This window comes from Callorhinus ursinus, unplaced genomic scaffold, assembly GCF_003265705.2.
Source record: "Callorhinus ursinus isolate GAN/ISIS: 27379988/994484 unplaced genomic scaffold, GSC_fseal_2.0 scaffold33, whole genome shotgun sequence".
Taxonomy (NCBI): Eukaryota; Metazoa; Chordata; class Mammalia; order Carnivora; family Otariidae; genus Callorhinus; species Callorhinus ursinus.
The window spans coordinates 15,245,459-15,273,164 of record NW_027397095.1 but is presented as its reverse complement, the minus strand read 5'-3'; positions in this window follow the sequence as shown (position 1 = coordinate 15,273,164).

The window sequence follows — 27,706 nt, the reverse complement described above, 5'->3', positions numbered from 1 at the left end:
CAGCTGTGTGCGCCTGTTAATTACACCGTGGGGCACCAAAGGGCAGTGTCAGGCAGCTGCCTAGAGTATCAAATGACTGCTAGTGGAACAGGCCGGCTCTAAGGGTTCTCTTCGCAAGGTCGGCGCGCAGCAGCTGATTTCCCTCCCTCCCTCCCTCCTCTGGTCGGCGAAGCCCCCTTTAAAGTCCTATTATGAAGGCTGCAGTGATGGATTTTCAGTTAGGTTAGGATCCATAACGGGACTAGTGTTGCTGATCTTTCTGACATGCCTGGCTGGGATGAACGTCCATGTGATCTTAGGTAACAGCCCCTTAAAACCAACATACCCTTTGAATTAATGGACTTAGTCCCATCTGATTCGAATTAGTTGGAAGTATTAAAGCTGCTTCCAAAAATAATGATGGCCAACACTTAACGCGAGGCTCTCTATGTGCCAGGCCCTTGATGTAGACTAATTCATTTGCTCCTCGCGACAACCCCAGGTAGGGGCTATTATTGCTTCCATTTTACAAATAAAGAAACTGAGACTTTGAGGCTAAATAATTTTTTTATAAAAGATTTTATTTATTTATTTGACAGAGAGAGAGAGAGAGAGAGAGGGAACACAAGCAGGGGGAGTGGGAGAGGGAGAAGCAGGCTTCCCACGGAGCAGGGAGCCCGATGCGGGCCTCGATCCCAGGACCCTGAGATCAGGACCTGAGTGAAGGCAGACGCTTAACGACTGAGCCACCCAGGTGCCCCTGAAGCTAAATAATTTTGTTGAATATAACACAACCGGTACACAGCAGAGCTGATAGTCAAACCCAGGCAACGTGGCATCTCCAAGCTTTTAACTCCTCAAAGCTGATGGGCCAGGACCATCATTCAATATTTATCCAGCATCTGTAATGTGCACATATTGCTTCTTTTGTTCTACTTGCTACCTTTGGAGTCAAGTCGATGCAATAAGCATTTTCTGGGACTCTACTCCGTACAACGAGGGGAAAATTCACTTCTGAGTAGGGTGATCGCAGAAAGCTTCACGAAGGAGGCAGCTTTTGAGTTGGAACTTGAAAGATAGGTTCAGTTTCGCCTATCAGAGATCAGGGACGTCACGGGGCAAAAGGCCAACTGTGAGCAAACTCACACAGGTAGGGAATGTTCATAGGAAACAGTAAAGTTGGGAGGCTGGGCTGTTGGATGTGGGCCTGGATCACAAGGAGGTTTAGCCCCAATATGAAGGATGGGCTGATACACTGGGGAGGAAGAGGAGGAAGAAGAAAAGATAGGATGTACGTCTGTGTGTGTTTGTGTGCTTCTGTATGTGTATGAAATAAAGAGAAACCGGAGAAGCTGATGGTCCTTTATTCATGATTGTTTTTCTCTCCCCACCTCTTCTACCATGACTCTATCTGTCCATCCCATGAATAATGCACTGCTAAGCAAAGGCCTGATGCTGCTACATTCACAATTCCCTGCAAAGTAAAATCCAGGTGATCATGATTTAACTCGTGTTCCTCTAGAAACAAGATTAACTTCTTATAAAATTCTGATGGTGAACTGATGCTCCAGCTTCCTGAACACCCCCTGGGATGTAGCCACAATAGTGTATTTTCCACCATTTTACCCATTTTTATTTTCCAACATTTTGAAGCTTATTTCCTGTGGATAATCCCACCCCTTCTTCTATTTTCCTTTCTAAAAAACTGAGATATAGGGGCACCTGGCTGGCTCAGTCGGTAGAGCAAGCAACTCTTGATCTCAGGGTTGCGAGTTCAAGCCCCAAGCTGGCGGGAGAGTTTACTTAAAAAAATAAAATAAATTCAAATCTGAGGTATAATTTATAGAGAGTAAAGTTTACCATTTGTGATGTTAGTTTTGTGAGTGTTGACAAACCACGAACGAAATCAATATATAGAATAATTCCTTTGCCCTTCAAATTTCCTTCCTGCTGCCCCCTTTGTGGGCAACCTCTGCCCCCCTCCCACAGCTCCTGAAAACCACTGATCTTTTTTCTGTCCCTATAGTTGTGCCTTTTCCAGAATGTCACCGAAATGGAAACATAACAGTATATAGCGATTGGAACCTGACTTCTTTCACTTAGCATAAGGTATTGGAGCTTCATCCATATTGTTATGTGAATCAGGTGTTTGTTCCTTTTCATTGCTGAGTAGTATTCCATTTTATAGATGTACTACAATTCTTTTGACCATTCAGAAGTTGCAGGATATTTGGATTGTTTCCAGTTTTCAGCAACTTTGAATAAAGCCACTATAAACATCTGTGTACAGGTTTTTGTGTGAACAAAAGTTTTCATTTCATTTTAATAAATACGGGTCTGATAAAAGGCTTATACCAAGAATATATAAAGACCTCTGAAAACTCAATAATGGGGAAAAAGTAACCCAATTTTTAAAAAGGCAAAATATGGGTGCCTGGGTGGCTCAGTCAGTTAAGTGTCTGCCTTCGGCTTAGGTCATGATCCCAGGGTACCCGCTCAGCGGGGAGTCTGCTTCTCCCTCTCCCTCTGCCACTCCCCCTGCTTGTGCTCTCTCTCTCTCTCTGTCAAATAAATACAATCTTCTAAAAAATTTTAAAAAATTAAATTAAATTTAAAAAATAACATAAAAAAATGAAAAAGCCAAAATATTTGAAGAGACACTTCACCAAAAAAGACATACAGATGGCAAATAAGCACATGGAAAGATACTCAATATCACAAATCAGGGAAATGCAAACTAAAACCAAAATGACATACCATTGTGCATCTATTAGAATATTAGAATGTTTAAAAATGGACAATACCAAGTGCTGACGAGGATGCAGGCCAACAGAAACTCCCAAACATTGCTGGTGGAAATGCAAAATGGTACAGCCCCTTTGGAAAACAGTTTCGCAGCTGCTTATAAAGTTAAAAACATAAACCTACCATACAATCCCGCAATCCCACGCTCAGATATTTACTCAAGTGCTTTTCACTGAATTTTTGGGGATGGAATTTTTTTTCCTTCCTTCCGAATCAGACGAGGAATATAATCTCATTATTTTCTGATGAGTTGAGTTTAGCATTATAAGCACTATTGGATTATACTGGGATCCTGCTTTCACGTTTACCTTCCCCAAAAAGCTGAGTGTCTGTTTCATGGTACTTTTATGGGCTGTGTGCTGGGAATACATATAGAGAGGCAAGACGATTTCTATTGTTTTTTTTTATTTTTATTTTTTTTTAGAATAGACACATTTTATTTTTTATTGAAGTATAATTCACATACAATGTTATATGTTTCAGGTGTATGACATAGCGATTCCACATTCTGTACATGACCCAGTGCTCACCACGGAAAGGGTAGTCACCATCTGCCACCACACAATGTTATTACAATATTGACTACATTCCCCTTGCTGTACTTTTCATCGCCATGACTTGCTTATTTTATAACTGGAAGCGACTACCTCTTAGTCCCCTTCATCTATCTCACCCCTGCCCACCACCCACCTCCCCCTCCGATCGATCGTTCCTATTCTTAAAAGCAGAGATGCACTCAAGGCATTGTGGCCCACATGGTGATTTGCCCCTTCACTCAGTGGTCTCAGACGGCTGAGCTTTTCTCAGTTTTTATATACATCTTTTAAGATTCTCCTCCTCCCTTGAATTCAAACTTTCGGCCACTATTTCACTCGGCTCTTAGTGGACCTGCCGCTAGTAGCCTCTCATCGAATTTGCTGTGGGCCAGCAAGCCAGATAATGAAGTCTATTAGAATGGTGTACAAAAGAAGGTTACCGATTAAAGTTAGAATCTGACTGCCTCTCCTGACGCTTCTCCAACAGGGTAAAGTCCAAGGTCTTTGGGATAGTTCTTTCGAACTCCCACAGGCGTTCTTTGTTTCCTTGTGGGCTCTGGCCACCTTCCAGAGAGGTCAGTTAAGATGGCTGGAAGTCTAAACAACAGATAAAGGGGATGTTACCAGAGTTTACATCTATCTAGTCTAATCTGTTGAAATGTTTGCTCTTGCTCCAGGCTAGACAGAAGGACCCATGAGCCTTATGATCTAGGAGAACTAGGTTTGCGTAAACTCAACGTATGTAGTTGGCCACAGAACAATGGAGAACAAGCCATAACCCAAAGAGCGAAAGCAAGGCCTGTTTGAACAAGAATATAAGGAACGATAAAATATATGCCAAGTTCTGCCTCCTACACTCAGAAGCCTCTATTTCTCATTGGGACTACTATATTTCAAAGGAAGTGCAGATTTTTTTTAAAGTACGCGTATCCCACTTGTATCCAACTTAAACTGAAAATCATTCAGCGCAGAATCAGCCTCTCACTGTAACTTGCAACCGTCCTCTTTCAATTTGAATGGCAAAGCCTCTCAGAGAGGCTGAATTACAATTAAAATTTAGCAGTAGAAACAGTTGTTCTAACAGATGCTTTTTTCCTCTCCCAGCTTGTTAGAGAAGAGTAAGTCTTCAGAAAATAAAGTTGAAATAAAGAAAACATTTACCTACTAAAACAAACTCTGCTCTACCAAACCCACTCAGACCTTCTGCTGCCTTTTTTTTTTTTTTTTTTTAAATCAGCAGGCTTTGGGCAAGGTCTGCTAGAAAAAAAAGAATCTAAGACTCATCCTTGCTCTGTGCCAAATACATGGTCTTAAATACATCAGCGATTTCCATTCCAAAGAAGGGTCCCGTCACTTGCTGAATAAAATAATTTTCCATAGCACAGGAAATGAGGAGATTGGATATTCTATCAGATGGGCAACTGAACAAACAGGGCTCCAGGTGGCTAATGTCACACGGATGAAGGCACCCAGGGGAATGAACAGGCTTCTGGGTTTCAACGGCCTCCCCTCCATCAACAGCCAACACAACGTAACTGCATTTCCACCATGATAGCCTTTTTCCAACCAACCCCCAGAGAATAATCTATTCTAATATAATGCAGTTTCTTTAGAAGGACACAATTTGCTGGGATACAGAGCCATTTCTTTTCTTCCTCTCCTTTAATTCTCTCTCTTTAACGTTAGTCTTTAAAAAACTGCTCTTTCTTGGGCAGTTCCAGGCAAAAAGGTGCCAAAGAGTGAAAGAAATAGACCCCTGTTATGTCCACAAAAGACTTTAAAAGGTTTGGAAATTATTTTGTCAGCCTTATTTTAATGAAAATCGACAATGCCGTTTTCCCTTCTGAGAAACATCATTTCCAAGCTCTAGCTCTGACGTAATTGCATGCTTTAAAAAAAAAAAAAAATCTCTAAATGACTTTGTGTCAGTGAAATGACTTAGAGCATTCGCCACTCATAAAAAATGCTTCATTTCCGTTATCTGCATGGAGGTAACTCTCTACGCAACATCAAGTTCATTCAAATTAAATAACACAGCATTTTATACTCGAAAAAGCAGCCATCTTCTTTTCTGGGTTGAGCACTGCACTGCTCATAGCATGCCATCTTCAAAACCCTTAAATTGGTTTTAGGAAATACTGTTGGTTCTTTTAAGTGTGGTTATGTTTCGGTATCGTGGTTATGTTTGTGTAAAGAATCCTTATGTTTTAGAGATACATACTGAAATATTCATGTATGAAATGATACGTGGTCTGAGATTTCCTTCAAAATAATACGGCAGAAATGGGGCACGAGGATGAAACGAGAGTGGTTGTGAGATCACAACTGCTGAGGCAGGATGAAGGCTACAAGAGGAGACAACCTAGTGTTTTGTTTACTTTTGTATATCCTTCTCATTTCCCATAGTTAAAAGTCAAAACCTTTTATCACTCTAATGCCTAGAGAAGTAGCAACTACTCAAGTCTGTCTTTCCAAATCTTCATGAAGCTTTGCATTTACAAAGTTAACTTTCTTTAAGTGATCTCTACACCCAACATGGGGCTCAAACTCACAACCCTGAGATCAAGAGTCTCATCCTCTACCGACTGAGCCACCCAGGGGCCCTTACGAGACTAATTTTTAAACCTACTATCTCCTGGGGCGCCTGGGTGGCTCAGTTGGTTAAGCGACTGCCTTCGGCTCAGGTCATGATCCTGGAGTCCCGGGATCGAGTCCCACATCGGGCTCCCTGCTCAGCGGGGAGTCTGCTTCTCCCTCTGACCCTCTTCCCTCTCGTGCTCTCTATCTCTCATTCTCTCTCTCAAATAAATAAATAAATAAAAATCTTAAAAAAAAAAACCCTACTATCTCCTTATTCCCATTCACACAACGTGTGCACCAACCAAATTGGACTACTGATAATTTGCACGACATACCCGGTCTATCCCCACTTTTGGATTTTAGCATATTTTATCCCCTCGGCCAGAATGTCTTGCCCTTCCCGCTTCTATTTCTACCTGTCAAAATCCAACTAGTCCCACATCAAATACCACTTGTTCCAAGAAGATTTTATTATACACACACTGGAAATTGAATCTTCCCACACCATTTTCCCTATGCATTATCTGTTTAGGTAACTCTTTAATGATTATCCTATTAAGTGATATATAAATTTAATAGTAAACAGATCACAGAAAATAATGATTTGTTGTGGTTAAGTAGTCAAAATGGTATTATATCAAAATATTACCAATGGGGCGCCTGGGTGGCTCAGTCGGTTAGGCATCCGACTCTTGGTTTCGGCTGAGGTCATGATCTCAGGGTTGTGAGATTGAGCCCTGTGACAGGCTTTGTGCACTCAGAGACTCAGACTCAGAATTTGCTTCCCCTCTCCCTCTGCTCGTCCCCTGGCTCACAGGTGCGTGAACATGCACACTCTGACACACACTCTCTTGCAAATAAATAAATCTTAAAATATATATACACAGATACACACACACACATACATATATACATATATATATATATATATAACCAAATAGATTTCTGACAAACGTCACTGTGATTCATTCCTGAAGCATTATGTAAAGAACAGAATCTGGTCCCAAATTAAGCATATTTTCATTTAACTTTTAATCAAGAATTTGAATGATGGAAGGAAAAGCATGATATTATCAATGAACATTTCCTAGATACCCATCAAAAAATAAGACTTCCTAAAGAATAATCATAACCATTTGTACAGAAATAGTTTCTATCACTCCAGAGCTTTCAAACTAAGCCTCAAAATAGATGCAGATGGGACAGACTCAGATAGACAAAAAAAGCCACTCATATTTCAAGAATAAGCACATTTGATATGGGAAATTTTCTCATGATATAATATTAAGTTAGAAAAAACAGGATACAGGGGCTCCTGGGTGGCTCAGTCAGTTAAACGTCTGCCTTCAGCTCAGGCCATGATCCCAGGGTCCTGGAATCGAGCCTCGCATCGGGCTCCCTGCTCAGCCCGGAGTCTGCTTCTCCCTCTCCCCGCCGCTGGTGCTTTCTCTCTCACTATCCCTCTCTCGCTCAAATAATCTTTAAAAAAAAAAAAAAAAGGATACAGAACTGTATATATAATAAGATCCTGACTTTTATAAGAAAAGAAACTATGTTTCTATAAATACATAAGAAAGGGGAGGAAAATACAATATATTAACTGTAGATATCTCTAAATAATGGAATAATAGGTGATTTTTCTTTCCTTGTGCTCTTCTGCATCTCTAAGGTTTTTGTTTTTTGTTTTTGTTGTTTTTTTTTAAAGATTTGATTTATTTATTTGACAGAGAGAGACACAGCGAGAGAGGGAACACAAGCAGGGGGAGTGGGAGAGGGAGAAGCAGGCTTCCCACGGAGCAGAGAGCCCGATGCGGGGCTCGATCCCAGGACCCTGGGATCATGACCTGAGCCGAAGGCAGACCCTTAAAGACTGAGCCACCCAGGCGCCCCTAAGGTTTTTGTTTTTATTTAAAGATTTTATTTATTCATTTGAGAGAGCGAGAATGAGAGAGAGAGAGCACATGGGGGGGAGGGTCAGAGGGAGAAGCAGACTCCCTGCTGAGCAGGGAGCCCAATGCGGACTCAATCCCGGGACTCCAGGGATCATGACCTGAGCCTAAGGCAGTTGCTTAACCGACTGAGCCACCCAGGCACCCCTCTCTAAGGTTTTTAAAATGAGCAGCTATTATTTACATAACTGGGAAGTGATGGTTAAAAAGTATATCTGTAAAATTAAATCACTAAACCATTCCTTATACCAAATGAATTAAACATTTAAATCTGAAATGATAGAACCATAAAAATACTAGAAGAAAATATGGGTTAAATTTTTAGTAATTCCAGGGAGGGAAAGACCTAAGATGTCATATAACCCAGAAGCCATAAAAGCAAAGACTGGTTAATATGACTATACAATCTAAAATTACTGTATCACAGGGCGCCTGGGTGGCTTAGTCGTTGAGTGTCTGCCTTCGGCTCAGGGTCCTGGGATCGAGCCCCGCATCAGGCTCCCTACTCAGCGGGAAGCCTGCTTCTCCCTCTCCCACTCCCCATGCTTGTGTTCCTGCTCTCTCTGTGTCTCTGTCAAATAAATAAATAAATACAAGCTTTAATAAATAAATAAATAAAATTACTGTATCACACACACACAAAAATCAGGAAATCAAAAAACAAACTGGAAAAAAACAGCAACGCACACCAAAGACAAAACACTACTTTTCTTAATATGTAAAGTACTCCTACAAATCAGTAAGACTAAGATCAACAACCCAGTTAAAAAATGGTCTATGGATACATACAGATAATTCACAAAAAAAGGTAATACAAATCTCTCTTAAAACATATGTAATATGATCAATTTTACTCAAATGGAAATGCAAGCTAAATCTAGAACATATAGATCTGTGGGGGCACCTGGCTGGCTCAGTCAGTGGAGTATGCAACTCTTGATCTCGGGGTTGTAGGTTCAGGCCCTGTGTTGGGTGTAGAGATTACTTAAAAATAAAACCTTTAGAATATATAGATCTATAATATACCCAAGATAAACATAAAAAGATAGGATAACACATACTGTTGTAGGAGTGTAAGGAAAATAGGCAATCCCATACATTCCTGATGGGATTAATAACTCTTTTGATCTCAATGGAGACAATTTGGCAATTTCTGTCAAAACTAAAAATTCACCTACCCTTTAACCCAGTTAATTCCCCTTCTGGGGATTTATGCTATAGATATACTCCCACATGTGCAAAAAGACTTTACAAAAATATGTATTATAACGATGTCTGTAATAGCAAAAGATTGGGAACCATCTAGACGTCTGTCAACAAATTATGGTGCATCCAAACAATGAATCAAGCATTTCTATGTGTACTAATATGAACTACTTCCAAAATAATATTAAATGAAAAAAGTTGGGTGTAGAAGAGTGTATAAAGTATGTTATTGTTTGTACTGTAAAAATGTTTAGAATACCTTTGGAGAATAAACAAGAAATTAATATTAGTTACTGCTTCTTGGGGGGAAGGGAATTGAATGGCTGGGGTTAGGATGGGAAGAAAACTTTTCACTTTTTGAGTTTTTTAATTTTTTTTAAACTTATTTACTTATTTTTTACTGTTTGGGTTTTGTACCAAGTGCATATATTACTTATTCTGAAATTATGTTAAAAGGGATAGAAGTTAGGGGCGTCTGGGTGGCTCAGTCGGTTGAGCAGCTGACTCTTGATTTTGGCTCAGGTCATGGCATTGAGCCCCGAGTCGGGCTCCACACTCTGCAGGGAGTCTGCTTGGGATTCTCTCTCCTTCCCTCTCCCCCTGCCCATACTCCTCCGCCTCCTCTCTCTCTCTCTCTAAAATAGATAAATAAATCTTTAAGAGAAAAATAAATGGATAGAAGTTAAAAGATCACTAAAAAAAGTACATAGGGGAGAATAATATCTCAAAAAGCCCATGTCTCAAACAAGCTGTGGATGAAAATATGAAAGCTTGAGCCCGCAGATGGAGGGTGGGGTGACTGATTCCTTGGAATAGAAAAAGAGAATGTTAAGCTATCATAGATGACTTAACGCTAAACGAAGATGATCTGAGAGTGTGTTATCTGAAAAGACCACATAACACTAATGACATTGAGATACAATAAGAGGAATTAAAGAGGCCAGCTTCCCACTGTATTTGGCATTGACATAACCTGCTTAGGAGCTCTGACCCAATGTACCGATCCAGGCCATTTCTATAATCAATGGGCAGTTCTTCAGTGATATGTGGTCAGGCATGGCACGGAAAAATCTGTGATTTTTTTTTCCCCCTGGGAATCAACCCAGTGCACACACACACACATGCACACACACAATTCAATTTACTTCTTTGGTTGTTTTTGCTTTTGCTCTGGACTCCAATGCCACACCGATGAGTCATGTCACAACATCACTGTCTTTAACCTTTATTATGATCCTTAATAGAGTCTAACCTTTCTGTTCTCTCCTACCAGACCCACCCAGTCTGACCCAGGGGCAAACCAAAAGAAATGGAACTTAAAGGGAAAACGGCAGTCCATCAGAAGGAAGCTGGTCAGTTTGAAAACAGAAAGCAGGTAAGATCTAGGGCAAATAGTTTAAAAGTTCTAAATAAGCAAATTAAATACCACTGAAGACACAAAGGCTTCTTTCACATGAACCCTAAGGCGGCCAGAAACAAGTATTAAGACCCACAAAAATTATCTAACTTACACAAAACCAATTAATAAAATTCCCTTGCACTAGGCTGCTAAGAAGCTTTCTAGGTGAAGTGTGGTTTGAAAGTGCAAAAAGTACAGGTTAAGCCTCAGGCCACTGGGAAATGCCCCAAATCCCCTCTATGGGCCACCATAAACCGTTGAAAAGAGCTGGCCATATTTCATTTGGCCTGATGAGGACACAGACTATGAGTATGTACTTTTGTACATATTCCAAAACAACAGAATATTAGTATATCCTGTCTGCGTTTTACATGTCAATTACAGTATCTTTTCTGCAATTGTTTGCGCTTCAGTTTCATCAGGAAGGTTACCCCGTAAAAGGCTGACGCAGCCCGTAGGAGCCTTGCCGTTGTCTCTCCTGACATCTAGTGGCTGGATACCAGATACTGCAGTAACTATATTTTTAAAGCCTCAGTTCTGAGTTCCCTGAATCAATAAATGAGTATCTCTCTCCCTCTCATGGTTTCTAAAGATGATCTAAGATCTGATCATATTTCAAGGTGAAAAGCAAAACTACGTATCTGCAACTGATGGGTCTGAATTGTATACACACACCCATACACACACACACACACACACACACACTGTTTAGGTGTGTACCCACCAAACAGCCATGTTTTCCTGTTTTTCCATAGAATAGCCCTGTAATTCCATCAGCTCTCCTTCTGCAGTCATACAAGGCAGCAAGACCTAGTAATCAAGTATTCATTTTCTGTGGTTGCTGTAACAGATCATGACAAACTTCATGGCTTAAAACAACGTACATTTAGGGGCTCCTGGGTGGCCCAGTCGGTTGATCGTCTGCCTGCAGCTCAGGTCATGATCTTAGGGTCCTGGGATCGAGCCCCGCATCGGGCTCCCTGCTCGGCGGGGAGCCCGCTTCTCCCTCTCCCTCTGCCTGCCAATACCCCTGTCTGTGTTATCTTTCTGTCAAATAAATAAATAAAATATTTTTTTAAAAGATTGTATCTATTTTATTGTGTCTTGTAGTTCTGAAAGTCAGAAGTCCTAAACTCAAGGTGTTAGCAGGGGCTGAATTTCTGGAAGTTCCAGGGAGTTACCCACTTCCTTGCCCTTTCCAGCTTCTAGAGGCCGTACATATCCCTGGACTCATGAGTCCATTGCCCCATCTTCATATTTCAGGATGCATATTTTAGTCAGCCCATCTTCAATGACACAGCAGCATTTGCTTGTCTTGGACCAATGTCCAGCTTGCAGTGATGCATTAAATTATAAGGACATTCCTGAGGGGGCAGGCAATGCTCTGCAAGAAAACATTATCTTTAGCCCCCAAATGCTGTGTTTTTATGCAGGTTTTTGAGGTATATAGGGCATTACACTCAGGTTCCGGGAATCTGGCCTCCTATTTGTAGATTTTCTATTTAACAGGACACGTAGATGGAATATGCAATGGCCTGACAAGACAGGTACCTGGAGAAATGCTGCTTACCTCCCCATCTCTCCCCTAATTATTTCATGATGCCTGAATTTGAAGGAAAAAAAAAAAGAAAAGAAAAGGCAGTCGGCAGAAAGCCATTTATTAAGCAAATGGATATAAGACTTAATATGATAATAATCCTGTAAAAAGGTGACATTGATACCCTCATGCAAATAAGAAATGACCTATATAAGATCCTTTCCTGCAAAATATTTTGATAAGCCAGAAGAAAGAGACAGTCTGACTACCTGAGGGCCTACAGGCATGAAGTTTTGGTAGAAGAGAGGCGAGGACCACCCATGACCTAGTCAGCTTCACGAAGGTGCAGATGGCTAGCCCAGTGTGAGGAAATGGGGGCTGTGAAGATCTTCAGAAATAGTATGACAAATACAAGACCCTTATTGCTCCTGAGACCGTGTCTCCGGGGACGAATGTCATGCGAGGAGACATTCACTTGGGACTTTACCAGGAAGTCCCTTGGCCACACAGAGAGAGCCAGAATTGTGGCAAAATTGGAGAATGACAGTCAGAAAGACCGAGTTACTTGTCCCACTGTAAAAAAAAAAAAAAAAAAAATGGACTTTTGTAGGACAGGTAGCTTTCGCTGAATAGAGCTTTTGGCAAAGTTTAATCAAAACAAAAGCTGTCACCCCGTCTGAAGTGAAGTCCACTTGGAGATGGAAAAAGAGGCATTTCAGTCTTTCCTTGGCACGCCATTTACTAAATAAGTGTGACAGTGGCCTAGAAAGCAATATTCCTTCCCTGAGTCCTAATGCCTAGCGAGGCTCAAGGGGACAGCTTCCAAAGCATCAATCTAGACCTTCAGCTACCCCAAGTTGTTCCATCCCAGGCAGTCTCAAAGATCTTGAGACCGACTGGCACTTGAATTTTGGGACAACTGAAATGGTAGAAAGTGTGATTTCAGGGCATCCAACTCTTTTATAGGCCAACAGTCAGGCCCATTAGTTTGAGAAACCAATCAACACTGACCAGGCAACGTGGACTCAGTCTGTGCTATTACTCACCGCGACGTTCCTTATTCAAGAGCTAATGACTCTGCAGTCCAGGAATGGAGCCAGGCTCTAGGTGATAAAAGTCAACAAACTGCCATCAAGGAGGGAAGGGCAATCACTCACAAATACAGTAAGAGGTGGTGAGTGCCATAAAAGCAGTATGAACTAAGGGGCGATGCAATGTCAAAGAAAGCAGAAATGACTTCTGCCCTGGGAAGGAGAGGAGCAGGGCTATAGGAAGTCTAACTTAGAAGCGGGTTGCTTTGGAGTAGAATACTGAAAGGTGAGAGTACTCTGTGTGAATAAGGTTTATTTGTTCTCTTCCGTTACTTTACTTGCTTACTTCAGTGACTAGCTCTGACCCAGCCCCAATACCTCCATCACTCTGTTAAACACACCGCTTAGAGCCTTTGGTTCTCCTCCCCATAGCCCGGTCCCACCGACTATTACTGTGAGCTTCCCTGGCTCTCACCCGCCTCATACGTGTTCTGTCTTTCTCGTGATGCTTAAAATCACCTGTCGCAATAGGAACTCTGGCACAGTAGGACGATCCGTGATGCAAGCTGCTTATATCAACACTCACCACTCTCAAAAGATCCTAGTCTTCTTGCATCAGACAAATATTCCATAACTGAAGATGAGTTGCTAGTGAAAGGGTCCAAGTTTCAAGATGCAACAAGAACCGACCAGCCGCAAAAAAAAAAAAAAAAGGAACGAAAAGATCTTTCTCCATTCTGGATTTAGAAGCCTATAAGAAATAAGTAAAGATAAAAATATCCTCCTGTGGGATGCCTGGCTCACTCAGTCAGAAGAGCATGTGACTTTTTTTCTTTAAGATTTATATATTTATTTATTTGAGAGAGCAGGAGCAGGGGGAGCGGCAGAGGGAGAGGGAGAAGCAGACTCCCTGCTGAGCAGGGAGCCCGACGTGGGGCTCGATCCCAGGACCCTGAGATCATGACCTGAGCCAAAGGCAGACGCTTAACTGACTAAGCCACCCAGGCGCCCAGAGCATGTGACTCTTGATTGCAGGGTTGTGAGCTCGAGGCCCATGTTGGGTGTAGAGATTACTAAAAAAATAAATAAATGAACTTTATTAAAAAATAAAAAAACTCTAATAGAGATAGGAAAAGAGAAATTATCAGGATCTAGGGATGAAATAATTATCACAACTGAGCATTCAGTTTACTTCTGAGCATCCTGAGAACCAAGACTAGCCAAGCCAAGCCAAAAAAACTATCTATAGCTCCTGCTGTCTTAACAACGCCACTTCTTACATAGAAACAAGGCTTTTCCTGGTACTAAATTCTAGATGGCATTTTTCTTGAGTTATTAGTTAAAAGACAATGAGTACTGCAATCATTGTTGACACATCATACTCTGAATGGAGAATTTCTTTATGTGACTATTTCTTAGTATCATCTCTCAGTAAAAGTCATGTGACCCAAAGGAGTATATGTTTATCATTTCAGTGACTGTCTCTCAAATATATTCAACTATTCCTTGACCTAAAGCTGACTAGAAGTAATTTCAAGATGGACTTCTCTGGCAAGAGCCTCGAACACAATATTGGTGTGGGAGTGGGAAGGTTGGTATGATTTATGTAACAGAAAGGCAGGGACCAAGGTGGTGAAAATCAAGGAACATGATGTGCATTTTATCAGTGACATTGCTGGATGACAGGACCAACTTTTTTTTTGTTAATATTTTTTACTTTTTTAGCATGAACAACGATTCTGTCAAAAATGTCAGAAGAACTTGGAACTATCCAGGGCAAGACTATGCACCCCATAACTCCCTTCTCTAGAACTTTCCCTACCTTCTTTTCCATCATATCTTGCCACTCCTATTTCTGTCAGCGCGATTCTGCTTATTAACAATTATCCTGTAAAAACAGTTTTAGTTTTCCAATGAAGATTCAAATCAACAGATAACTATTAATCAGTATCTGCAGAAAGCAGATTCCAGTGTATTACCACACTATAAAAGTACTATCAACATCCTAATTCCAAATAAGATAAACTAAGAGGATTTGGGGGTCAACATTCCCTGCCTTATTCATATACAGTCAGCTTGACCTTGAGAAATGACTAGACTACAAGGCTTCCTGTTGAGCAGTGCTTCCTATCAATAGGGGAAAGAGCAGAGCGTACATACCAGTGGTATAACAGATGGTACAGGGGTGGTAGGTCTAATTGTGTCTTCTTTGAATGAATTTAACAATAATTCTGTTGACTCATATCTCCAACAACAGTTCATTCCTATATGCCATCTAGCCTTTCAATCTTCCAAATGGAAGATAAAATTGGATCCATTCCTCATACCACAAACCAGGATACATTCCAAATGGATCAGATATTTCAATGTAAAAATTGAAACTATAAAATGAACTCTTTCTGGGTGCCTAACTGGCTCAGTCAATAGAACATGCCAATTTTGATCTCGTGGTCATAAGTTCAAACCCCACACTGGGTGTAGTGATTACTTAAAAATAAAATCTTTAGGGGTGCCTGGGTGGCTCAGTCAATTAAGCATCTGACTTGATATCAGCTCAGGTCTTGATCTCGGGGTCGTGAGTTCAAGCCCTGCATTGGGCTCCATGATGGGTGTGGAGCCTACTTAAAATAAATAATAAAAAATTAAAAAATTAAATCTTTTAAAAAAATGAACTTTTTCAGGGTGCCTGGTTAAGCGGCTGCCTTCAGCTCAAGTCATGATCCCAGGGTCCTGGGATCAAGCCCCATGTCAGGCTCCTTGCTCCTTGTTCAGCAGGGAGCCTGCTTCTCCCCTGCCTGCCATTTCCCCCTGCTTGTGCTTGCTCTGTCTCTTTCTCTCTCTAGCTCTGTGTCAAATAAATAAATAAAATCTTAAAAAAAAAAAGAACTCTTTCATACCCCCTTAGCTGAAAATGTGTAACTTTACTTTCCTTTTCTAATAAAGAAAACTAACATTAGAATACCTATAAAATGGTAAATATACTTTATTAAAAACTATAATCAATAACTATAAAGTTAACTTGGAAGAACAAATAATAAAATGCAAGAAAAAGAAAATATGGGGGCACCTGGGTGGCTCAGTCGGTTAAGCATCTGCCTTTGGCTGAGGTCATGATCCCAGGGTCCTGGGATGGAGCCCTACATCGGGCTCCCTGATCAGTGGGAAGCCTGCTTCTCCCTCTCCCATTCCCCCTGCTTGTGTTCCCTCTCTTGCTGTCTCTCTCTCTCTCTCTCTCTCTCTGCCAAATAAATAAATAAAATCTTAAAAAAAAAAAAAGAAAAGAAAATATGGGTATATTCCTCTATAACCTTAGAGTTAGGAAATCTCTCCTAATTACAACTCAAAGTCCAAAAGCAAAAAGAGAAGATGAATCTAATTACATAAAACTTTTAAACTTCAGCATGTCATAAAACCCTAAGCAAGGTAAAAAGATATAAGATAGAAGACATTAACACCCTGTACTGAATTTTAATTGAGAATGGAACATCTTGTCATACTAGACAGAATGGAAGCTGTCTAAAACCCCTAGGACCATGTCAAAATGGCTCAAGGTGCCAGATTGAAAGGTCTCAATGTTCAGAGATGGGACAATTAAAGTATCAGTGAAAATATTAGCTTCAGTGGATTGAAATCCATCACATGTATTTAAATCCATTAGTTTGTAATTAGGCTAAAGGAAAAAAACTGATCACTATGGAGGGATACTAGTAAACCAATTCATCATGTTGAAGGATGCTAAATGAGGGGAAGGACTCAAATATTTTTTCCTGCCTCTCCTACATACACTGGTCCTCAGGGTAACCAAATAGTAGATATAAGGAACTCATACTCTTTCTAGAAGTATTCCAGCTAATAAATGAAGAAAGGAAGTTAGAATTAGAACATCACCATTTGGCAGACTTTAATGAGTTAATGTATCAAGGTATTGATCAATGGTGGGTGACTAGCTTTTTTTTTTTTTTTTTTAGAGAGAGAGAGCAGGGGGTGGGGGAGGCAGAGAGAGAGGGAGAAAGAGAATCTTAAGCAGGCTCCATGCCCAGTGCAGAGCCCGATATGGGGCTCCATTTCATGACAGAGATCAGGACCTGAGCTGAAATCAGGAGTCAAATTCTTAACGACTAAGCCACCCAGGCGCCCCAGCTGACTAACATTCTAAAAGAGACAACCAGACCTTCTGGGCTTTCTCATAGAAAATCTACATAATCACACAGTGGGGAACTCTTCAGGAGAAAGGAACTACCTTCTTTAACAAATAAATTACGATAAATTAAGAGATGGAAAGGGAACCTATAGATGAAAAGAATTAAGAAACCTAGGAAATAATCACAATATGTGGTCTTTTTTGATTCCTGAGTCAAACAAGCAATGGGGGGGGGGAAGGGCACTTAGGATCCAATTGGAAATATGAACACTAACCTGATATTTGATTATATTAAGAAACTGTACAGGGCGCCTGGGTGGCTCAGTCGTTAAGCGTCTGCCTTCCGCTCAGGTCATGATCCCAGAGTCCTGGGATCTAGCCCCGCATCAGGCTCCCTGCTCGGTGGGAAGCCTGCTTCTCCCTCTCCCACTCCCCCTGCTTGTGTTCCCTCTCTCGCTGTGTCTCTCTCTGTCAGATAAATAAATAAAATCTTAAAAAAAAAAAAGAAACTAACTTTTCAGGTGTAACAGCAGTATCGTGATTATTTTAACTGTCTTTATCTTAAAAACAGACATTAAAATATTACTGATGAAATTTCTTTCATCAAATTTAATTCATCAAAATATTATTTGCCTCAAAATAATATAGGTGGGGAAAAATGGTAAGAGGAGAGATGAAACAAGACTGGCCAGGAATTGGTCATTGTTGAAGCTGGGTGATAGGTTCACAAGGGCAGATTACACTAGCAGTGGTGTACTGAATCTGGTCAGTACCGGCTCATAAAAGCCCACTGTTGAACGTTCAGGAATTTTCACATCAACCTGGTAGCTTGCAGTTGGCCATGGTGTGGGTATGTCATCATGAAAATCAGCACACGCTACAAATCAGCTCCGGCCCCAAGAGTTGGGTGTTAAAACATTCATCAGCACACCACTGCTATTCTGTCTACTCGTGTATAGGTTGAGCTATTTTCATTCAACAAATATTGATTGAGCACCAACTATGTGCTAGGCACTGGATAGGATGCTGAGCATACAGCAGTAAACAAAAAAGATATCATCCCATATTAATTTCCTCAGGCTGCCATAACAAAGTACCATTAACTGGGTGCCTTGACATAATAGAAATTTATTCTCTCAGAGTTGTGGAGGTTTAAAGTCAGAAATTAAGGTGTTGGGAGCACCATGCTCCTTCTGAAAACCGTAGGGGAATCCTTTCTTGCCTCTTCCTAGCTTCTGGTGGTTGGCTGGCTGGCAATCTGGAACTCCTTAGTTTCCAGCTGCATTAACTCCAGTCTCTCAGTCATCAGATAGCATTTTCCTTCATGTGTCTGTGTCTTCACAGGGCCATCTTCTTACGGAGGACACCAGTCGTATTGGATTAGGGGCCCACCCCACTCCAGTATGACTCCATCATTTTTGCATTTTTCTTAAATTGTGGTAAAAAACACACAACATAAAATTTCCCACTGTAACCACTTTTTTTTTTTAAGATTTTATTTCTTTATTTGACAGAGAGAGAGACACAGCGAGAGCAGGAACACAAGCAGGGGGAGTGGGAGAGGGAGAAGCAGTCTCCTCGCTGAGCAGGGAGCTCGATGCGGGACTTGATCCCAGGACCCTAGGATCATGACCTGAGCCGAAGGCAGATGCTTAACCAACTGAGCCACCCAGGCGCCCCCCACTATAACCACTTTTAAGCAGCACTGTTCAGTAGTGTTAAGTATATTCACATTGTTGTGTAACAGAGATCTCTAGAACTTTCTCTTCTTGCAAAACTGAAACTCTACCCATTTCCCTTCCTCTCAGTCCCTGGCAACCATCATCCTACTGTCTTTCTTTCTTTTTTTTTTTTTTAAGATTTTTATTTATTTATTTGTCAGAGAGAGCGAGAGCACCAGCAGGGGGAGTGGCAGGCAGAGGGAGAAGCAGGCTCCCCGCTGAGCAGGGAGCCCAACCCAAAATCAGGGTTCTCCATCCCAAAACCCTGGAATCATGACCTGAGCTGAAGGCAGATGCTCAACAAGCTGAGCTACGCAGGCGCCCCTCCTACTGTCTATTTCTATGAGTTGGACCACTTTAGGTATCTCACGTGAGTGGAATCATATACTTGTCTTTTTGTGACTGGCTTATTTTACTAATCATGATATTCTCAAGGTTCATCAATGTAGCATGTGACATAATTTCCTCCTTTTTTAAAGCTGAGTATTGCACTGTGTGTATATACCACATTTTCTTTAACCATTCACCCATTCATGGACATTGGGTTGCTTCTACCACTTGCCTATTGTGAATAGTGCTGTATTAAACATGGTGTGCAAATAACTCTGAGATCCTGCTTTGAATTGTTTTCTTTTGCACATGTTTTAATATTGCAATAATAAAACTTTTAATGTGAAGTAGGAAAAGGACTGTAACTCAGGGAATAAAATGCATGAAAAGCATAACCAACTTACATTACAAATGGGATTTTTGTAAATATTATTTAAACCCAATGTTTAAATAGTCAGTCTTTTCAATAATTAAGTATCGACTTCATCTAGAAATAGAAGCAAGTGGACTAAATTAGATCTTCTAGGTAAACATTGCTCTTTGCAAAATAAATATAATTAATGTACATATATCAAACCACAATTCTTCACTCTAGCACATAAATCGATGAGAGGAAAATATATTTTCCTTTCATATTCATTTCCAAGCACATATGTTTGTATTCTCTATTATGTTTACAGGAACAAACACTTGAATTAGACTCCTAATGTTTCTTTTGATTGTGAAAACTGAATTGTAATTAAGATGCATACACTTAGCCGCAATATTTGTGTTGTCTCAGAATTTGTGAGGATGTAAATTCAGACACTTTTCAGTTTCAAAGTAATTGTGGTTATTAGGCTTGAAGTGGTCCTTTTAGTCTTTGCATTTTGCCTGGCTTTATGTCACTATAAATTAGCAGAAGGTAGGTAGCAAGCGATAGGATTGAAATACGGTTACTCTTTTCATCTAATGCATTACAACAGAGGAAAATGAAACAATAATTAGTGTATGAATGGGAAATCAGAAGGAAGAGAAACCTGTGTTCTGTGTTTCAATAGTTAAGGACCAGATGTATGCTTCAGAATTATGAATACTTGTTTCCATGGAGAGTTTTTCCCAAGGCTGCCCTTTGTTTATATGACTTGTTTCCATGTTTGTTAATTTTCTACAAATTGTAAGTAATAATGTGATTTCAGAAACCGTACTGGCTTTTTATTCTTGGTCTTGCATCCCCTTAAGGTCTATGCATGCCAATCACATGTAGGTATAGAGAGTTCAGGGACTGGTATTAGAAATCATGCCTTCAGCCAAGTTTTTTTCTTAAATTGGACGATTTATTCGGTCCACATTCCATTGGAAACCTATTACGATGGGGCGCTACAAGATGGCCGCAGAGATTTGAAAGCTTAACCTGCATGGGTAAATAAATTTCAGCAGGAGCACACACTGAACAATCATGTCAATACATCCTCTGTATCGATGTGGCCGGGGGTCCAGACACAACCCACAGCATTCTGGAGGCACTAAGTCCCAGCTGCTGGGAGTACAGAGCAAGCTGATGGGGGATGCATCGTGTACCCCTCCGGTCTTTACCTACTAGCCCACCCGAACCCACTGTGGAAAACTGCCCTCCACTGCACAGATAATGGCAGAACAAAAATTAAAAAGTAAGGTGGGGACAAGCAGCAGCTAGAGGGTAAAGAAGAGAAATTGGAGCCCTTGTGAGTCTGGCCTGGAGAATGCCAACACGTAATTTTTCTGGGTACTGTCCGGTGGAAACGAGCTCTAATTCTTCTCTCAGGGGACAGACTTGCCACCTGTGCTCTCCTCTAATTATGTTTGATCAGGCTTATGTGGTAGGAAGTTATGATTCAGTGGCTGTGATTGGGCCCAGGACATTGCTAAGTCTATAATTACTAGCTGGTTTAAATCACAGCTCTTTTGGAATTTAGCAGCCATTTGTGTAAATTGCCTCAATATTTTTAGACTGTAAGCTTGTCCTTTTACACTTCTATGAGAACTCAGAGATGAACAAGTTAAGGAAAAGCAAATTTGTAAGTGAATTAAGTGCGCAAAATGAAGAGAGCTAGCCACGGGCAGGGAAAATGAGTCTTCACTGTAGAGAGAGGTATACTCTTGCTCAGTAACCGCTCATGAGGTAGAAAGAGAGGCCTTTACAGGTACTTCCGATTTCGGAATACCAACACTTTAGAATGAGTCCCCCCAACTAACCACTGACAATATCAGGTGAGGGATAGCTATCAGAAGACCTGGATTCGGATTCCCAACTCTCCCACTTATTTCTTGGCTGTATGATGTTACAGGAAACTATTTAACCTCTGTGATCATTAGGTTGCCCATTAAAAAGAATTTAAAAAAAAACAACTTCCTAATCATACAACATGGCTGTCGTGAAAATCAAACGAAATAACAAAAAGAACATTTCGCACCACCCTGGGTAGAGTAATGGCACTTGATAAGCGCTTAGTAATAATAAGAATGATCATTCCTATTATTTTTTTTAAAGATTTTATTTATGTATTTGCCAGAGAGAGACACAGCGAGAGAGGGAACACAAGCAGGGGGAGTGGGAGAGGGAGAAGCAGGCTTCCCGCCGAGCAGGGAGCCCGATGCGGGGCTCGATCCCAGGACCCCGGGATCATGGCCTGAGCCGAAGGCAGACGCTTAACGACTGAGCCACCCAGGCGTCCCAATCATTCCTATTATTGAAGTAACTTGGTTTTCTGGGCTCTACAGGAAAGAAAAGAGATTCCTTTGCCTATGTCCCGTCTCAACTCCATCCAATTGCTAATTAGAATTAACATGGCAGAATAAGTAAAGGGAATTCTTTTCGGGAGGAAGTGAGAGCGCCATCCTCCTCCTGGAGATTAAGAAAGGTTATTCTCAAATGGTGTTTTTTCCCCCCGCTCTCTAGCATGCCCCTGAAATGGTACAGTTGATGAAGTCAAAGAAAATCGTGCATAAACAAGCTAATTATTTCCAAAGGAAATGAATACTCATATAATTTAATCCAGGTGGTGCTTAATAAACAACCCTTTCACTGAGTAAACAAAAGAGGGAAACTGTGAGTAATTTACAGGCATGTAAGTGAAATCGCGTGATGGTGCCTTATGCATGGACGTCTTAAGACCTATATTCTGTCTTACTGCTCACCTCTGAGATGTGTCATTGGAAGAGTCTGGCAACACAAACATGAAAATATCCTTAATCAAGTGCATATGTGTGGATCCTGCACTTTGCTTAGCGAGGTGGATGAAAAGGATCCAGAGTCACTTGTTTATACACTTGGGCAGCTGTGCTTTTGGACCACCGCCACCCTGATTCCTCACTGAAACAAAGGAAGCAAACTCTGTGTTCAAGAAAAGTACGCCTCACGCTTTGGCCAAACAGTTGTCTCCAAATGTTACCCTCCTTTTAAAGAACACTGTAGTAATTATGAATATGTGATTAAACGACATTTGGAAAGATTACCTGTGGGCGTGTGAGATTTAACTTTTCTCATTTTAAGCCATAGTACTGTGGTCATTTACTTGGGCTTTAAAGGGCAACATCTGACATTTGGTCTGTGGTAGATTTAACAGGCCGCTTGTAAGCTTAAAGGTTTTGCCTGGTTAAATTGGGTTTTATCACAGAGGCTATTTGCAACTTCATGCTCTGTCTCACAGAAATGTCAGGGTTTGCCTTTACTCTGAACTGGGCATAGAAACTCAACGTTTGTCCCTGAGTAGCTTGAAAATGGAAGAGCCTTGGCTTTAGGTCCATGCTCTTAACCACCCACTAACAACCTCGGCGAAGCCTGCATTTTCACTGAGGGTACTAGAAGGCTTCTGGATGACTGAGCAACCACCATCTTTTGAGAAAGACTAAATGCTTCTAACTTTCTCTGCCACGTTGTCAATTGCCAGCACGTTTTCTTTTATTCTCTTCCTGGTGGGGAAAAAACAAAAAACAAAAAACAAAAAACAACCCCATTTGGATAATCAGCTTGAGAAATACATTTTCTATGGATGCTGTGGCAATAACTATCTCATTCGGTATGGGAAGTTGAACCTCAGCTGGACTTGCACCACAGCTTGGCAAGCCTCTTGTTGACTCCCTCGGGAAGTTCTTAAACAGTTGTTCTAAATCCAAACTGTTCCCACTGCTCTCAAGTCCCCCGTCCTACCTCAGCTGTCCCTCCTCTCACGGATGACCTCACCACCTATTTCAACTACCAAGATGGTGGCCATGTAGGCTCCCTTGCGCCCCGTCTTTCTTCAAGCTGCACAACGAACATGGCGCCCTTGTCCATACTCCCCCACACCCCTCCTGTCTCCAAGAAAGCCATAGCCATGGCCATGGCTACGTCCTCTACTTGGACACTTGATGCCACTCCCTCTCTGCTCCTGAGAGAAATGGTGCCATTAGCTATTTTTAGTGGCTCTATGCCCATGGTCCATAAACACATTCAGGGCTCCTCTGACTTTGACCCAAGTCACCATTCTATGTCTCCTCTTCCTCTCACTGTCACCTGTCAATGGGTCAAACTTCTCACAAATGTAGCCCCGGCTCACTGACCCCTTTCTTAGCATTTGTTCACTCCCTCACCCCTGGCCACCTAGCTTCTACCCCACACTCTATTATACTCTACTGAAACTGCTGTCTTGAAAGTCAGCAGTGACCTAATAATTGGCAGATTCTATGGGCTTTCTCTTAGAATTCACCCCGCCTGACGTAGCTGCAGCTTTTACCAATGTTGACCAGTTCATCCCTCGTAAAACACTCTCCCTCGCTTCCATGAAATCACTACATTGGGTTTCTGGACTATTTCCTCTATCTATCCCTGAAATGTAAGCATTCCCCCCCCATAGGTCCTGACCTTGACCCTTGTCTTATCTAGTCTCTCTCTTTTGATGAACTTACCAACTCCACAGGTTCAATTATCTTCTCTGTGGGGATGGCCACCTAACCTCTATCATTCATTCATGTATACATCCATCAATTATTTGCTGAACGTAGGCCACATAAGTAGAGTGACGATATAGTTTATCATTCCCTTTTTTTAAAGATTTTATTTTTAAGTAATCTCTACACCCAACGTGGGGCTCAAACTCACAACCCCGAGATCAAGAGTCGCGCACTCCCATCGACTGAGCCAGCCAGGTGCTCCTATAATTTATCATTCTAACTGGGACATTTTGAGTGTGAATGGGGCCACTGTTAATACTTATATCAGAGCAGGCATAAGCCCATACTGTCCCAGGCAAATTGAGACATATGGTAATCCTAAGCATAAGGTATTCTGCCAAGTATTATGAAACTACAAAAGGAAATCATAAATGCATCTTGACCTCAAAGAGCATTAAGTCTCGTAGAGTGATAAGACATGAATGTAAAGAAACAGAATACCATTAAGAAAGTGATAAATACCTGAGAGAAGTCCAGATAAAATATATTGGGTTTTCAGGGTGAAAGAAGATTTATTTCCATTTCCTTGAAGAATCAGGAAAAGCTTAATGAAAATGGCATTGGACGTATGGTGGAGAAAGCAGTATGAGCAAGGCCCTACTCATGGATCCTCAGTTTGTGTGCTGCAAAAAGACTGCCACATCTATAGGGACGCTGTTCAGACTGCTGACATCTTGGTGATTTGAACATTTTCATATTTTATTTTTAAAGATTTCTTTATTTGAGAGAGAGAGCATTTCAAGGGAGGGGCAGAGGAGAGGGAAAGAGAACACCAAGCAGACTCCCCACTGAGCACAGAGCCTGATGTGGGGCTCAATCCCACAACCCCAAGATCACAACCCAAGCAGAAATCAAGAGTCGGCTGCTTAACTGACTGAGCCACCCAGGCACCCCTGAATATTTTCATATTTTAAAAAATATTTTGGGGATGCCTGGGTGTCTCATTTGGATTAAACATCTGCCTTCAGCTCAGGTCATGATCTCAGGGTCCTGGGATTGAGCCCGATGTCGGGCTCCCTGCTCAGCGAGGAGTCTGCTTCTCCCTCTCCCTCTGCCCCTCCCCCTGTTTGTGCTCTCTCTCTCTCAAATAAAATCTTTTAATAAATAAATAATAAAAACAAAAACTATTTTGTTACTTCAAAGACGAGTGACTTGTATATTTATCACAAAAATTTTCTAGTAGACAGCAGGAAAATGTCACTTTCTCACAATCAATACATTATAACAATTTTCTGACAGATGGAAATGGTTTGAGGAAGGGACACCTCTTTCTACTTTGCACGAAGATTCCGTGAGCTAGAGATGATCCTGAGTAAAAGAGAGAATTGTGTAGCATAATTAGGGCAGGGAGGATTTACCAGTTTGCATAAGCATGAGGTACATGAGAAGACAGAACAAAAAAAGATTTGGAAAAGTGGATCCAGACCAGATTGTGGAGAGCCTCGAGTGTCGACATAAGAAATCAGACTCTAGTCAGTAGGCAAGGGTCAAAATGGTTTCAGGAAGTTACCCTGGGGCGGGGGGGCGCCTGGGTGGCTCAGTTGGTTAAGCGACTGACTTCATCTCAGGTCATGATCCTGGAGTCCCAGGATGGAGTCCCCACATCGGGCTCCCTGCTCAGCAAGGAGCCTGCTTCTCCCTCTGACCCTCCCCCCTCTCGTGCTCTCTCTCTCTCATTTTCTCTCTCTCTCTCAAATAAATAAATAAAATCTTAAAAAAAAAAGAAGTTACCCTGGGAACAATACATAAAACACTTTCAAAAGGCAAGGGCCAGTAGTAGGAAAATCAGTTAGAGGGTTAATGGTCAACATTTCCCAAAGTAGTCCGTGGAACTAGCTCTATTTGTATTGCATTTGAATGACAACACTGGACAGTAGGAGAGCGAAGCAGAGAAAATTGTGTAGTTTAATTCAGCCTTACCATCAAACCATAGCTATGACTCTTACACATTTCTTTCTGAGTGACCTGCCAATGCTTTATATTCACGTGCCGAAAATCAAACCCATCACCTTTTCTCTCAAAACTATTTCTTCTGGGATGCCGAGGTGGTTCAGTCTGTTAAGCGTCTGCCTTTGGCTCAGGTCATGATCCCAGGGTCCTGGGACTGAGTCCCACATCAGGCTCCTTGCTCAGCAGGAAGCCTGCTTCTCCCTCTGTCTGTCACTCCCCCTGCTTGTGCTCTCTCTCTCTCTGACAAATAAATAAATAAAATCTTAAAAACAACAACAACAACAACAACTATTTCTTCTGTGGGTAGCACCATAAAATAAGGGTGGCTTAAATAAGAATTTCAAAGGTAGGAAGCCCAGGGTTAGTATGATAGCACCATGAAATTTGCAAGGAACCAGACTCGAAGGTGTATACCCTGCCATTTTTAGGGTAGGAGTCTTCATTGTCCAAGATGAATGCTGGAATACCAGCCATCACATCCTTGTTCCAGACAGCGTACTATACAAAGAGAGAAAAATGTGTGATCTCTACCTTTTTAAGGAGACTTCCTGAAAGTATCACATAACACCGCACTTTTATCTCATTAACCAGAACTTAGTCACATGGACACTTGAAAGGAAAGCTGAGAAATAGTGAGTTTTAGTTAAGTGACAATGCACCCAGTTAAAATTCAGTTTCTCTTATTTAAAACAAAACAAAACATGAGGCACCTGGGTGGCTCGGTCGTTAGGCGTCTGCCTTTGTCTCAGGTCATGATCCCAGGGTCCTGGGATCGAGCCCTGCATCGGGCTCCCTGCTCGGCGGGAAGCCTGCTTCTCCCTCTCCCACTCCCCCTGCTTGCGTTCCCTCTCTAGCTGTGTCTCTCTCTGTCAAATAAATAAATAAAATCTTTAAAAAAAAATAAAAATAAAACAATAAAACAAAACAAAACAGGGACACCTGGGTGGCTCAGTCAGTTAAGCATCTGCTTTTGGCTCAGGTCATGATCCCAGGGTCCTGGGATCAAGTCCCACGTCAGGCCCCTTGCTCAGCGGGAAGCCTGCTTCTCCCTCTCCCTCTGCCTGCTGCTTCCCCTGCTTGTGCTCTCTCTCTGACAAATAAATAAATAAAATCTTAAAAACAAAACAAACAAAAAGGAAAATGGGATAGTGGCAGGTAACTAGCAATGTCTACAAAGGAGGTGAACTCTAGAAGACTGAGAGGGAAAGCCAGGGGAAGGAGGAGATGTCATGGATGACAAGTTTTCTAGTCTAGGTAGTTAGACGAACAGTTTTTCCTCTTATTTGCCACTAAACCCAATCCTGATATGGCCCAGAGTGGATTTATGTATTTTAAAGAAGAATTTTATTTATGTATTTATGTATTTATTTATTTTTATTTGACAGAAAGAGAGAACAAGCAGGGGGAGCAGGAGAGGGAGAAGCAGGCTCCCCGCTGAGCAGGGAGCCCGTTGCGGGGCTCGATCCCAGGACCCCGGGATCATGACCTGAGCCGAAGGCAGATGCTTAAAGACTGAGCCACCCAGGTGCCCCAGGAAGACTATTTAAAAAATTTTTTTTAGGGGCACCTGGGTGGCTCAGTCATTAAGCATC